The following is a 13,798-nucleotide window of genomic DNA, read 5'->3' as shown; positions in this document are numbered from 1 at the left end:
AGTCGGGAACAGGAAAAAATCGCAGGAACGCAAGTCAGGTGAGTAAGGTAGTTGAGCAACTACAGGAATGTTTTTGTTAGCCAAAAACTCGTTAATTGAGTGTGCAGTGTGACATTATGCATTGTCATGTTGCAGCATTTAGTTGTCTTTCATGGCTGGTCTCAAGCGAGCAACTCTTTTCCACAGACTTTCAAGAATTTCTCGGTAAACGTATTGATTTACAGTCTGTCCTGTAGGCAAAAACTACTTATGGACAATGCCGTTACTATCGAAGAAACAAATTAGTATGGTTTTCATTTGCTCATTTTTGCGTTTTTGGGACATGGTGAGTTTGAAGTGTGCCACTTCTTGCTCTGGTGTTTTGTTTCTGGGTCGCACTCAAATATCCAAGATTCATCACTAGTAATAACATTTTTTTTAGAAAATCCAGATCAGTTTCAATTTGCCCTAGAAGATCATGACACACTTCCACCCTGTTGTTTTTCTGACAACAGCGAGGTACTTTGAGACCAATTTTACACAAATGTTTTTCATGTCTAATTTGTATGTCAAAATTTGATTGACTGTGGTATGGTTCAAATTTATTTGCTCTGAAATCATTCTAATAGTTAATTTCCAGTCATATCGCATCAAGTCTTTTATTTGCTCAACATTGTCATCACCTTTTGACATTAATGGTCTTCCAGAGCGTGGATCATTCACAATTGATTCCCGCCCATCTGGAAATGCTTTAAACCACGTAAAAACTTGGACTCATGATAAAGCATCATTTCCATACGCCCTTTTCAATTTTGAAAAAGTTTCAGTAGCATTCTGACCAAGTTTAACACAAAACTTGATTGTACAACATTGCTCATAATTAGTATCACTCATTTTTGTAACACACAACAAAAAATCATTTCACAAAAAGTTTGTTTATGTCTCACGTGACAATAGACTAAAAATATTAATACCTAATAAAATTCAGCTGTTCATATAACCATATGTTTTCTAGTAATTTTACAGTATTGCCAATTTGGCTGCCAAAATAGCTAGTCCCATTACTTTATTTACGGACCTCGCATCAGTGAGCTAGTGATCAATATAGAGTTACCACTTAAAAACTACTAGTACTTAAATTGTTTTAAAATTTATAGAATAGATTTTTTTTAAGAAATTCTGCAGATTTAGAAATACTCTTAAACATGCGTCTGAGACCAAATGTAATACATATTTTTTGTCCATTAAATATGTTGATTATGTTATTTATATGTTTTAATATATTTTATATCTGGTAAATTGAGTTGATGAATTTTATGTTCTTATCATTTGTTATACATTCATAATGCTATTAGTGTCACATAATTTATGATGTGAAAGTTTAGTTTTTATTAGGTGATTACTGAAGGTGGATCCTTAGCATGTTGATTATTGTATGTATGTGCACAAGCATGCTCTTCAAAGTTTTATTAAATATCTTCAAATTAATAATTGTTACTGCCACTTTATTATTAAACATAACAAAACATAATTGTAGAGACTAAAATTTAAATATTTTGTTATTTAATTTCATCTCAATTATAAAGTTACAAGATAAACATGATTTACTACCTGAGAAAAAATCAGAAAATAATTATGAGTTGTTATTAGCCTAAATACTTATAATTATGTCAATAAATTTTTATTCAGAAATGTCTTCTATGCTTTTTTCTTGTTAATAATAAAGTTTCATAATAGAATCTACTCGATGTGTTATTACAAAGACAGCTGGTTGGTTATGAATAATGATTAAGCTAAATCTCCCAGTCTGTGCTGCAAGGACATTTTTTCTCTTAACTGATAATTTGATGTGTAATGTAAGAGATGTAAATAATCACTTAAGTGAGCCATGAGCCTAAATTTATAGTCAACAGTAAATCACTCCTATTCTCTTTATGACACTATATCACTAAAATGAAGAAATATTAAGGTAATATAATAAAAGTGAGGAAATATTTTTACTCACTCTATCTTTTCTAACAAAATTTTTAAATATGGAGATAAGTAGGTTTTAAAATTATTCAAATTTCTCGATATAAATATTTTCAGCCTTAAAGAAAATCTAATTTTCATTTCTTTAAATTGAAAATTTGTTGGGTCATCATTAGAACTGGAAACTAAAAAATGTTTCCAATAAAAATTTTAAGGTTACCAATTTTTATTTCATTTCGTTTTTAATAATACACATCTTCTATAATTAAATATTATTTACTTTTTTCTTTTAAGGGCTTGAGCTGACCTCTTTCTCTCCAAACAACATTCAATGAATCAACCCCCTAAAAAGAGTTTCTGAAGCTGCTTTTGATTTTATTGTTATCAAGCATTAATGTTAATAGTAAAATAAATTAATGTAAAGTCAGCCTTCTCACTTGGAACATAAAAAATAAAGTACACATGAAAAAAGAAGGTTTAGAAAGTAAAAGATAGAGCTTCATTTAATGTACAATAATTAGGTCATTCTATGGATTAAAATAATATGTCTCAAATAAGAATAAAACAGTAAAAAAAAAAAAATAATAATAATATGTGAATGAAAGTAATTCAATTAATATCACAGTATGGTTCAATTTAGTTGGAAAAGAAATTCAATTATTTTACTGAAGAACAAAAATTAATAAAATCTAAACTTGATCCTTATTAACAGCGATTAGGCAAGCAAATGCGAGTCAGTAAAAGAATTGTCATCTTTCATATTTCTCAAGACTGAAACAACATCCTCAAATTGGTCAAAAACTGCCTTGACTGCATTTGCTTTAGAGCACCATCTTGAATCAGAATGCATTTTGAAGCTGATTTTAATAATGAATGATAATTTAAAAATGAAAAAATACATTACCTAGTTTTACTAGGTAAAGTATCTTAATAATTGCTTGTTTAGAATGCCAAGTAATATTTTCTGTTTTATTTGCTACATCATGTGCTGTTTGGCTGTCTGAAACATAATATTATGCTTCAATCATAATGTTATGCATGAAAGCTGGGAATACCTATAATAAATTAATAAATATAAAAAATTATTCATTTTCAATTGTGATGATAATGCTTTTTATCATTTTTATTAAGAAATTGAAAAGATAAAATTATTTTTTTGCTCACATTAAATTAGTTTTTTCTTCATTTTGACTGATCAGTCAAATATTGGCAAGCAGTATACACAATGATGAGAAATGATAAAACATGAAATTCTGATTATTAAAATTCAGAATTACTTTTTATTTTGATAATTTTAATTAATGCTACAAAAATTTCTCAGAGATTCTTTTCCAGAGAACTTTTCCAGTTTGCCATGCCTACTGCCGGAGGAGAGAGAGGAAATTTAAATTTTATAAAAACACCTTATTGTATTTACACCTTCAATTGTGAAATTTAGGCTTATTGCATCATCACTCTGTAATTAATTATACATAGAGTTAAATTTTTATTCACATCCAAGTGTACTTATTATTCTTAGTATGTTTAATGACAGCTACCCATCATCCTTGTTTTTGTAGCAATGAGATAGTCATCATATCATGTGTGTATTATCAAACTACAACTTGAAAATTACATCTTCAAATGTCAGAGCAAACACAGAGATAATTTTTTACAATGATGCTCTGTACTAATTTCTTTTATTCAGATAATAGCTTTATTTATATTAACAATGACAATTATTGACAACAGCAACTAATAACTGTCAACATCACTACTGTCACTGTTGTTAAGCTAGGTAATTCATTTTTTAATTGGTTCATTACCAATATAATAGTTGGCAGCACTGTACACTTATCACAATCAATATTTGTTAGTTAATTTCCCACATGCATAGTGTGTTAGTTTGATGGATAACTTTCTTTGATTTAATAATATATATTAACTAGACATAAATGAGAATATAAACACAAAAAACAATCAGATTAATAGAATTAGATTATTTGTGCAACCATGAATGTTAATTTGGAACAAGTATCTATAATACTTCTATCAATAATAATTAAGATAATCAGTAGATACAGTAGCATAATACTTATATATAAATACATGTAACATTGAATTTACAGTTTAAGTTCATGCATTACCATATTATTTTTTGCCTGAATTAAACTACTGATGACCGAATTAGTTGATAATTCCTGTTATTGTGATTCACAAAAAAAAATAAATGAAAATAATATTATTAATTCATTTAATTTACATTACAGAATGAGTTGGAAACACATAGAACAATTTTTAATTAGCACAGTTATGAATCCTAAACTACTAAAATATCCTAATTTAGAATGGTTCAAAATTTGTATTTTCTTTCACTTTTTAGAATGCTAAGGCTGGCAGAACTGATTGAATTTATTTGAGTAGAGCATTTAATCATTGGCTAAATTAATTTACAATGGTTTAAATTGTATCTTAATTCACAATGGTCTGCACGTATATATTTTCATTCACTTTGCACAACGCTAAGGTGGCAGAATTTTTCAAATTACCATTTGTTTGAATTTATCTGAGTAGCGCAGTTTTATTCATTGGCTACATTACTTTTAAAATTAAAGAATTTTTTTTCACTCAATTCTTTCCTTATAATGAACTATCATATTCTTAAACCTTTATAAGCTGAAAATGCATGGTATTTTAGGGACAAACTGCAGAAATTCAGCCTGGTAGATTCTGGAGTGTGTTCTTAGTGAGGACAATTGGATGACACCTACCATGTTCTTTATGAGTGCTCGAAATACGAGTTAATGCATATGGAGACTATCCATCGGCTTGATCTTGTCAGTTCGGCGTTGGATCTCCGTGTAAACTGGAAGAGCCAGGCCAAATGGGCAATAGTGGAGAGTTTTGTAGTGTACTTACCAAAGGAAAGGATTGCTGAAGGGATCTAGAGCTCTGCTTGGATTTCTCTTTTATTCTATTTTTGTTGATTTTTTGTTTTATAAATTATGTTTTTGTTGTTCTTGTCCTTGTTTTGTTTTGTTTCAGTGATACTGTGTTGTTATTATTCTGTGTGTTAGTTAGGTATTTTTAGTCTTGTTTAAGACTTGGTGAGCTGTGTGAGATTGTTTTGAGTTCATTAATTAGTAGTACACTGACGGGAATGTCACTCATGCCATTCGCATCGGTGGCATCCTTGCTGAAGCGGACTGGAATATGTCAAACGCCAAGGTTTTGAAAAGATGACTTCCATTAAAGCCCATAAGGGTTTGGAACGGAGGGGGTGGCAGAGGGTGTCTTCCCCTATGGGGTCAGGATGAAAATGCAAAGATAATAATATTACTTTTTTGAACAGAATGACAAACCATAACAACCCTTTAAAATTATTTAGCATACTTAGTAAAAATTAAACTACAAAATAATCACAGTTCAGAAGGCGATATTGAACTGATAGCTCACTTTTGTTTTTGAAAACCAAAATATACATGTTTTATTAAGGCACTTCAAAGCTATATCTACCTAAAGACACACAATGCAACAGCTTTATCCAGATAAAAAGTTAAGAGGGTTACAATCACAGAGATCCACTCCAAGAATAAAGGAGAGTTAAATATTCCTGGAGAAACCCAGTGTACTGATAAGCTGAGTTCCTCATTCAATTCCTGTAAATGAAGTCCATCCATATTATATTCGAAGATGTGCTCTTACACTTAAAGTTATGTAAATTTTCAATGATAAATAGCATTGGTTTATTATGTATTTTGTACTAATGTTTCTATCAAAATTTTCCTACCAGTAAGCTATTTTTGCATTAAATCAAGACATTTAATTACACTGATTGACAAAAAATAAATTTTTAATGTTTCTCTAAATGTGATACCATTTCTTGAATTGCTTTTTTGCGTTCATTACAGATCTGTAAATACAATTTTTTTATCACCCTACTTTTAAATAAATTATGCACCAAAAAAAATTAAGGGAAAATATAGTTAAAATCTGTAAAATTTATAATTTTGCATGGACATATCTGTGTTAGAATGATTTTGCTGATGCTTTTCTTTTATAAATAGCCTCAGGCACATCCTGAATTAATAACCAACAGTAATCGGCTAGCATGTTAGTATTCCATTTTCCTTTACACTGGCTTTCCATCACTGAAATGTCTTGGTGGAAACATTCACCATTTTCGTCACTTTCATCTTCAAGATTGTCCAGGAAAAAATCTAGACGTGAGTGAAGGAAATGTATTTTCAGCGACATATTACATCCCACAGCTCTGTATGAAGTAAGAAGTTGATTGACAATATTGTGGTAATTTTTTTTTTTGCTGAGAAAAGTTTTGCAAACATCTTTAAATGAAGCCTAAGCTGCACTTTCTACATTATTTACCATTGAGTTAAACTCATCCATCATCTTTTACCAACTCTCTTATTTGAAGACCAACAAAGATTCCTTCTTTAATTTTTCCTTCGGAAATGTCTGCCTCATGTTCAAAAATCTGGGACTATCCTTCTTCATTGTTTTTACAAAATTTTTCGTTAGTCCTAGTTTGGTATGGAGAGGGAGTAAAAATATTTTTTTGGGTTCAACTAAGGGCTCATGAATACTATTTTTCCCATTTGTAGTTAAGTTGTCTCGTTTCTTCCACTCTTTGGTAACATAATGTTTATTCCTAGTTCAGTTATCACATTCGCAAAGAAAACACATGTACTTAGTATAGACTAACTGCATGCCTAACAAAATAGAACTTTCAAATCACTGCATATATTCCAGCTATGTTTTTTATAATTTTTTTTTTAAAAGAATGTCTTTCATCACATCGTATGTCTCTTTCAAATTAATACCATAAGCGATTGGTACTGAAGGATATTTGTTACCATTGTGTAGTAGAACCACTTTTAACTATACTTGGATGAATATATGAAAAGGTGCAAGTTCTCAGGTTTATGAACTTGTTCTAAGTGTAACATAACCTCATTAATATTTGTGTAATAAACCAAATTATTTTCATCTATAAAGTACTGAGAAAGTTCTCTTTGTCAGCTTCAAAAGCTCGAAATTTTGTATTTTTTTTTAAGTAAATTGCTACATTGCACTCTTGATCCTAACAGTTCAGCTTGATTTTTTGATAAATTTAAATCCCTAGTCATTTAATTCACCTTGTGATATAAGATGAGGCTTATTGGAAGATAATTCAAAATCAAAATCATTGTTGTCTTTTTCAATACTACCTGATTCTTCATTGCTGCTTTCAAAACATACATTCACAGGTGGTTCAGGAACTGGAATAATTTCACTGTGAGATACAGGCATGATTGCAGATTGCAATGAAGGATATTTTACAGTATGTTTAGACTTTTTAGAAATTCCAGACACTCTTGTTAAACAAACTAAAACTTAGTTACATGATGATTTTGTTAATGCCAAACCATAGGTACACCAAATGGCAAAGCCTTCCGTGTACCTTTAAGCCATCCTCTTAAATTTACAGAACAATTAGTGCATACTATAAGAGGAGCCCATGTCTCATCCTGATCACCAATTTTACACTGAAACTACAAATGATATGCCTTTTTAATTAAATGTGTAATGTTTTTTCTATTTGATTTTACAGTAAACTCACCGCATACATAACAAAAGCCATCCACATCATTTACACAATTTCGAGGCATTATAAGACTGCACTGTTAACAAACTTAAGACAGCAATAAAACTAGACAAAATTAATTCATTCCAAAATCCAGTGCTTAATAAAAACAACACAGCTGCACTTTCAGCAACATGTTTTGACCTGCGCAGACATGATTAATATTGTCCATGAAGGCTCACTCTTCAGTATTAGATATGATGTCATAATATGTGCTATGATACAGTTTAATTATTTGTCTAGTATTGCTTATTTACAGCTTATAAATTATGTTAACAAAGTTAAGAAATAAAAAATGAGCTAACAAAATACAATACAGGAGCTTAAAATGCTAACTATTCATTGAAAAATGAAAAAATCCTTTAATTAAAATTTTAAAATTTGTCAGAAATGATAGATGATAGAAAGATTCTGAATTCATATTTGTTTTTAGCATCAAAAACAGATTAAAATCATTTACTGCATGTTAGGAAACAAAAAATATGTTTATCAGTGTTATCAAAATAATAAAACAACCAAAAAACAATACAATTGAATTTTTCCACTGTTCGACATAGAAATTACAAATGTTTAAGTATACAATAATAAATTACAAATGTTACAATATAATTACAGTAGTAAAGAAAAAATTAGAAGTACAGTAGTGTAATAAGAAATAGTACAAATGTTGTAATATATAAGTGAAGTAAACAAATGTAAAATAAGAGTTAAATATTTAATATACAATAGTAAAGTATAAATGTTCAATATAATTACAATAGTAAATTACAAATTTGACTTACTATGTTACAATAACAAATAGTAAAAATATTAAATGTAAAGTACAAGTATAATATATATAGTAAATAAATGTAAAATAATAGAAATGAACATTTTATTTAATATATGGTGGTTAGGTTACATCTCATAAAGAATTTAAATCATCGCATTGAGATACTGTCACAAAAAATAAAGGAACAGACATTGTGCCAGTGCTTAGGCTTAATGATTTGAACTAAATTACATAGATTATATTACAATATATCAATTTAATACAATTTGAAGCCATCATTTTTAAAGCTTTGTTAAATTTTTTTAAAAGAAACTCAATACTTTCAAATGAGAAAACGAACCTTCAAGACCTTTCAAAAATTTTATTACTTTTTAATAGGATGTTGTAACATGGGCAGGTGATTGATTAAGGATTTTGGGTACATAACCTCTATAAAAACACCTGAATGCTTCATTATTGGCTTGAATTTGAGTGACACAGTTTTGTAACCTTAATTATAATGTACATTTAAATTACCCACTCTTGGTATAAAAAGTTCTTAGTACCTTATAGACATTTAAATGCCTAAAAGGAAGAACATTAAATTGTAAAAAGAATTCAAATACTAGTTCAGATTTCCAACACCAACTATTACTACCTTTGTTTAGTAATAGTAATTGATTTGACATTGAAGTAATAAGTCGTTTCCCAGCAGCAAATCCCATACTGAAGTTCTGAGTGAACAATTGAAAGGTACAAAGTTCTTAACACAGAAGGAGGACAGATATTTTTCAAATAGTGTAAATTCCTTAAAGCTGAAATCATGCAATTGTTCAGATTTTTTATATTTAATTTCCAGGAGCAATTTTTATCAATGTACAAACCTAAGTATTATCAGTGCCCTCAGTAACTATACATTTACTACACATAGCATTTACTAATGGGAGCCAACTGACACACTTAAAATACAATTCCTAAACAAGTAAAGATCAATCTTTCAAAGAAAAATGAATTGTTAATTTTCAAGCTTGAACATTAACATTGTTAATGTTCAAGTAGATTGGAACTGTTGCTTGTGTCATTTACAAGTTATTTGTGTTTAATTTATGTATCTCTTCGTTTGTCCAAAATCTTTGTTTGCGCTTGTATCTCACAATTTCATAATTTTCGCAATGATCCCTGTTGGAGATTTGGAATTGGCCCTCTTCCCCAGCCTACTATAAATGTCAATTGAATTTCTTGTGATTTCCGCCCAAAGCAACAGCAATGTCTGTTAATACTTCGTAAACATCTTCCATGCCTATTTTAGACAACCCGTGAATCCCAATGGTGTTGGATCTTGAATATTGATTGTTTTCATCAACTTTAACCCCCAATACTTTGATTTTATTTTTTAGATGCACATTTTCCTGCTTGAGTTTTTCAATAAGCATTGTAAAAAATTTTATCTGCTGAGCTTCGTTGTACAAAAGTTTCTTTTGATCATTAACACATCCTGCGAGTATTCAAAGGACATGTTCATTTCATTCTCCATTCATTGTCTAACTTCTTTACCTTCTTTTAGCATGAAAATAACCTAAGAGTGATTGGCTTTCCCTTTCTCAGGTTCACTAGTAGGTTGCATAATCTGTTGTCTAGATGTAGTGCAAGGTGGACAGCAACAGATTAGATTCTCAGTAGAAATATAATCCAACTCCTCCTTAGTCATGTTGACACAAGTGAAGTGCAAGACTGTTTATAGTTATTGCATGAATCTATCGCATGTCAATACCGATTTATTACATTGCAATTATTAGACATCTTAATAAATTAATAGAAATAAATTGTGCAAAAAACAATGGCAAATAAACTGGAATTATTAAAAGAGAGAGTCCCACAAGATAGCTCACTAATATATAATTTATCGTGAAGTGATAAATAAGAATGGTTCAGGTACTTGCGTACTCTCAAAACGACATCTGACTCATAACACTGGCAATATAAAGTAATTAACCCCATTTGAAAATAAAGTAATAAACTATGCTTCAGAATAATTAAGAAGAAGAAGAATGTGTATTACTGTCATTATGTGGCAAATTACAAATTATTTTTTAAAAAAAACAGAATCTATTGAATGATAGAGCATTTATAGGTTGGTTTGTAAAGCCAATAATCATAACTTGAGTACACAGGGAAAATAAATGAAATAAAACTAGAAAAAAAGAACATATTTGGTTGTGTTATTAAATAATGACAATTACTAACATCTGAAAGTCATCTACTATTTTCAATATATTTTAAAAACTTTTTTATCATACAAACATGAAATAGTTATTCATAAAATATTAAACAGGTTTTTTTCTTTTTTTAATTTCTATAAAACATAATACACATTTACTTATACATTTAATCAAGAAGTCTATTAATAAAAATGCAATCCACATTTCAGACGTATTACAGTATTAAAAAAAATATATCTTTCTGGTTTTAGTACGTACATTCACCCTAGCGGTGAGTAGTAGAATTAAATTACCCTAGTTGACATATTTGATCAGATTTGACAACCAAATAATTATTATTAATTATTAGATATTGGAAAAATAACTAATAATTATTTACTAATATTTTTTTTATATAGAATTAATTCCAATTTAACCTTTTAGTTCGTATAAATTACAATTTTTACACGTTAATGCTGTAACTTCTCAATACTGGGGTAGTTGAATTTTATGTGGGCTGCTTATAATAAACTTATACCATCATACTTACCTGGCGTGGAGATTACCGTGATCATGAAGGCGGTTCCTCCAGGGTGAGGCTTGTCTATTGCACATCGGACTGGGTTGACCTCTGCGAATATCTCAAATGTGGATATCTCGGGCGCGTAATTTTTGTTTGTCGGGACTGCGTTCGCGCTGTCCCGTATAATTCATAAGCAAACATGAGTATCTTGCCAAAGATGGAATACATCATTACATTAACAAAACTACCTGTAAGTGGACATAGTAACTTGGTCTACTGTGATAATTTTTTCCCGGAAATGATGATAGTGAAATATTTCATCATACTACACTTACTGTTTTTCTCTAGTATCTGAAACTTTGATTATTATCTAGGATCGGGAAATATTGATTTTCTGCTTAAGTATTGTAATCGCGAAAATAATATCCTTCTTGACTATCCCTGAATCCTTTTCATTCATTAGTTAGGCGTGACGAGATCTCTCGCATAACTCAAAAACGGTCAGCCCGTCGGATGTTGAATTTTTGGATTTAGGATTCTTGTAAACATCATCACCCCTTCCTTTTGCTTACAATTGAGTGTGGAACAAAAATTTACAAAATCCAAGAAAATTTTGATTTTGGAATTTTTTCTCAACTGCCATCCCATCATTGGAGCTTTTCAATTAAAGAAGTGATACTTATTTTTTTCATTGGTTAAATAAAATTGGTTAAAATTTAAGTACTTCTCATATGTGAATGTGTAATTTAATAGGCGTACAAGGAACTTATGTGGCTTCACATTAGATATTTTAGGAAATAAATATACTAATAATTTCATGAATCTAACGTTTATTTTTCTGAAAACAATTTTTACGTTAAAGTTGGGTGGGTTGCATGCATAAAAATAGAATTGGTGATGTTATACAATTCATGACCCCCATTACAAAACCACACTCAGAATGTCACACACAGCTTGAGGTTATCCCAGTCACCCAAAGTACAAAAAAACTGTTAAAGACTATGATGAGCTAGGAATTTTTGTATAACATACAATTATTGCAAAATCAAACAAGGATGTACTGAATTCAGGTGACATGTAACAGGTAAATTAAAAGGTGCTATCTGTGTCAATAACAAATTACATAAAATTCTTTTGACTAAATCAAATGCAATTTGCTAAATAATTTATTTTATTGCCAGTATAATTGTTTTTAATATTAATGTTCACAGTGTATGATCTGTTTAAGTTTCATACCATCTTGAAAGATTTTTATGGTTTGTTTGGTTTTATTATTTTATTGGTAACTTGGAAGGGTACTAATCATCTTATATTTTTTTTATTTTTTACTAAAAACAAATATACAATTACTATCATCATTTTTTTTTTGTCTTCAGTCATTTGACTGGTTTGATGCAGCTCTCCAAGATTCCCTATCTAGTGCTAGTCGTTTCATTTCAGTATACCCTCTACATCCTACATCCCCAACAATTTGTTTTACGTACTCCAAACGTGGCCTGCCTACACAATTTTTCCCTTCTACCTGTCCTTCCAATATTAAAGCGATTATTCCAGGATGCCTTAGTATGTGGCCTATAAGTCTGTCTCTCTTTTAACTAAATTTTTCCAAATGCTTCTTTCTTCATCTATTTGCCGCAATACCTCTTCATTTGTCACTTTATCCACCCATCAGATTTTTAACATTCTCCTATAGCACCACATTTCAAAAGCTTCTAATCTTTTCTTTTCAGATACTCCGATCGTCCAAGTTTAACTTCCATATAAAGCGACACTCCAAACATACACTTTCAAAAATCTTTTCCTGACGTTTAAATTAATTTTTGATGTAAACAAATTATATTTCTTACTGAAGGCTCGTTTAGCTTATGCTATTCTGCATTTTATATCGCTCCTGCTTCGTCCATCTTTAGTAATTCTACTTCCCAAATAACAAAATTCTTCTACCTCCATAATTTTTTCTCCTCCTATTTTCACATTCAGTGGTCCATCTTTGTTATTTCTACTACATTTCATTACTTTTGATTACTATCATCATACCTTTGTTTAACCTTTTTGTCATACCCTTTTGTATGTTCCCTTTTTCATATCTTTTTGGTATAATTATTATCGTATCTTCGTCATACGAATATATTTTTCACCCCATCAATACATCAGCATCATCAAGAAATAAAAATTATTTGCATCACCATTTCACCAGTCTTGCACACCAAAAACATATTGTGCCATACCACATAAGAATATTGATCAAAAGTTTTTATACATAATATGAGAAAATAATATATAATAACATATATATATATATATGACAAAATTGAACTGTATAAAATAGTTGCAAAAATAAGTTTCCATTGATTGTAATTGCAAATTTCTCAGTACTGACATTGTTTGTTTAATTTGCATGTGTATACTTCTTAAATTAATTATTTTTTGTATAATATCCACCAATGCAAATTACCAATCTGATTTTTTTGGGGGGCTACACTGAGATTGTTTTCAATCATTTGTGTCTTATTTTTGTATGAAATCTAACAAAACCAGTCATTGAAATTCAAATAGATAAAGTAGTTCACTTCATGAAACAAATAATTTGTTAAACTATGTGTTATATGTAGTAATTATGCAATTTTTATTTGCTAAATCATATGTTTTTTTGCCTTGGTTTGGTGTTATTGCTACAGGATTATCCTAAGAAATAAGAAATGATTTGATTTTAATTAGTTTTTTTTTAAATATTAAATATGGCTCCTTATTTT

The 13,798-nt window shown here is 29.6% G+C and overlaps 1 non-coding gene across 1 annotated transcript; it reads left to right on the top strand.

Annotated features, from left to right (window-relative positions):
* Positions 1 to 11,064: 11,064 nt before the first annotated feature.
* On the top strand, positions 11,065 to 11,227 carry LOC142318561 (U1 spliceosomal RNA). Its single transcript, XR_012754957.1, has one exon. It is a non-coding gene; the product is annotated as a U1 spliceosomal RNA (small nuclear RNA).
* Positions 11,228 to 13,798: the final 2,571 nt, after the last annotated feature.

Source organism: Lycorma delicatula, chromosome 1 (assembly GCF_047948215.1).
Source record: "Lycorma delicatula isolate Av1 chromosome 1, ASM4794821v1, whole genome shotgun sequence".
NCBI classification, from domain to species: domain Eukaryota; kingdom Metazoa; phylum Arthropoda; class Insecta; order Hemiptera; family Fulgoridae; genus Lycorma; species Lycorma delicatula.
Note: the sequence above shows the minus strand (reverse complement) of the source record. Positions and strands in the feature narration are given on the sequence as shown.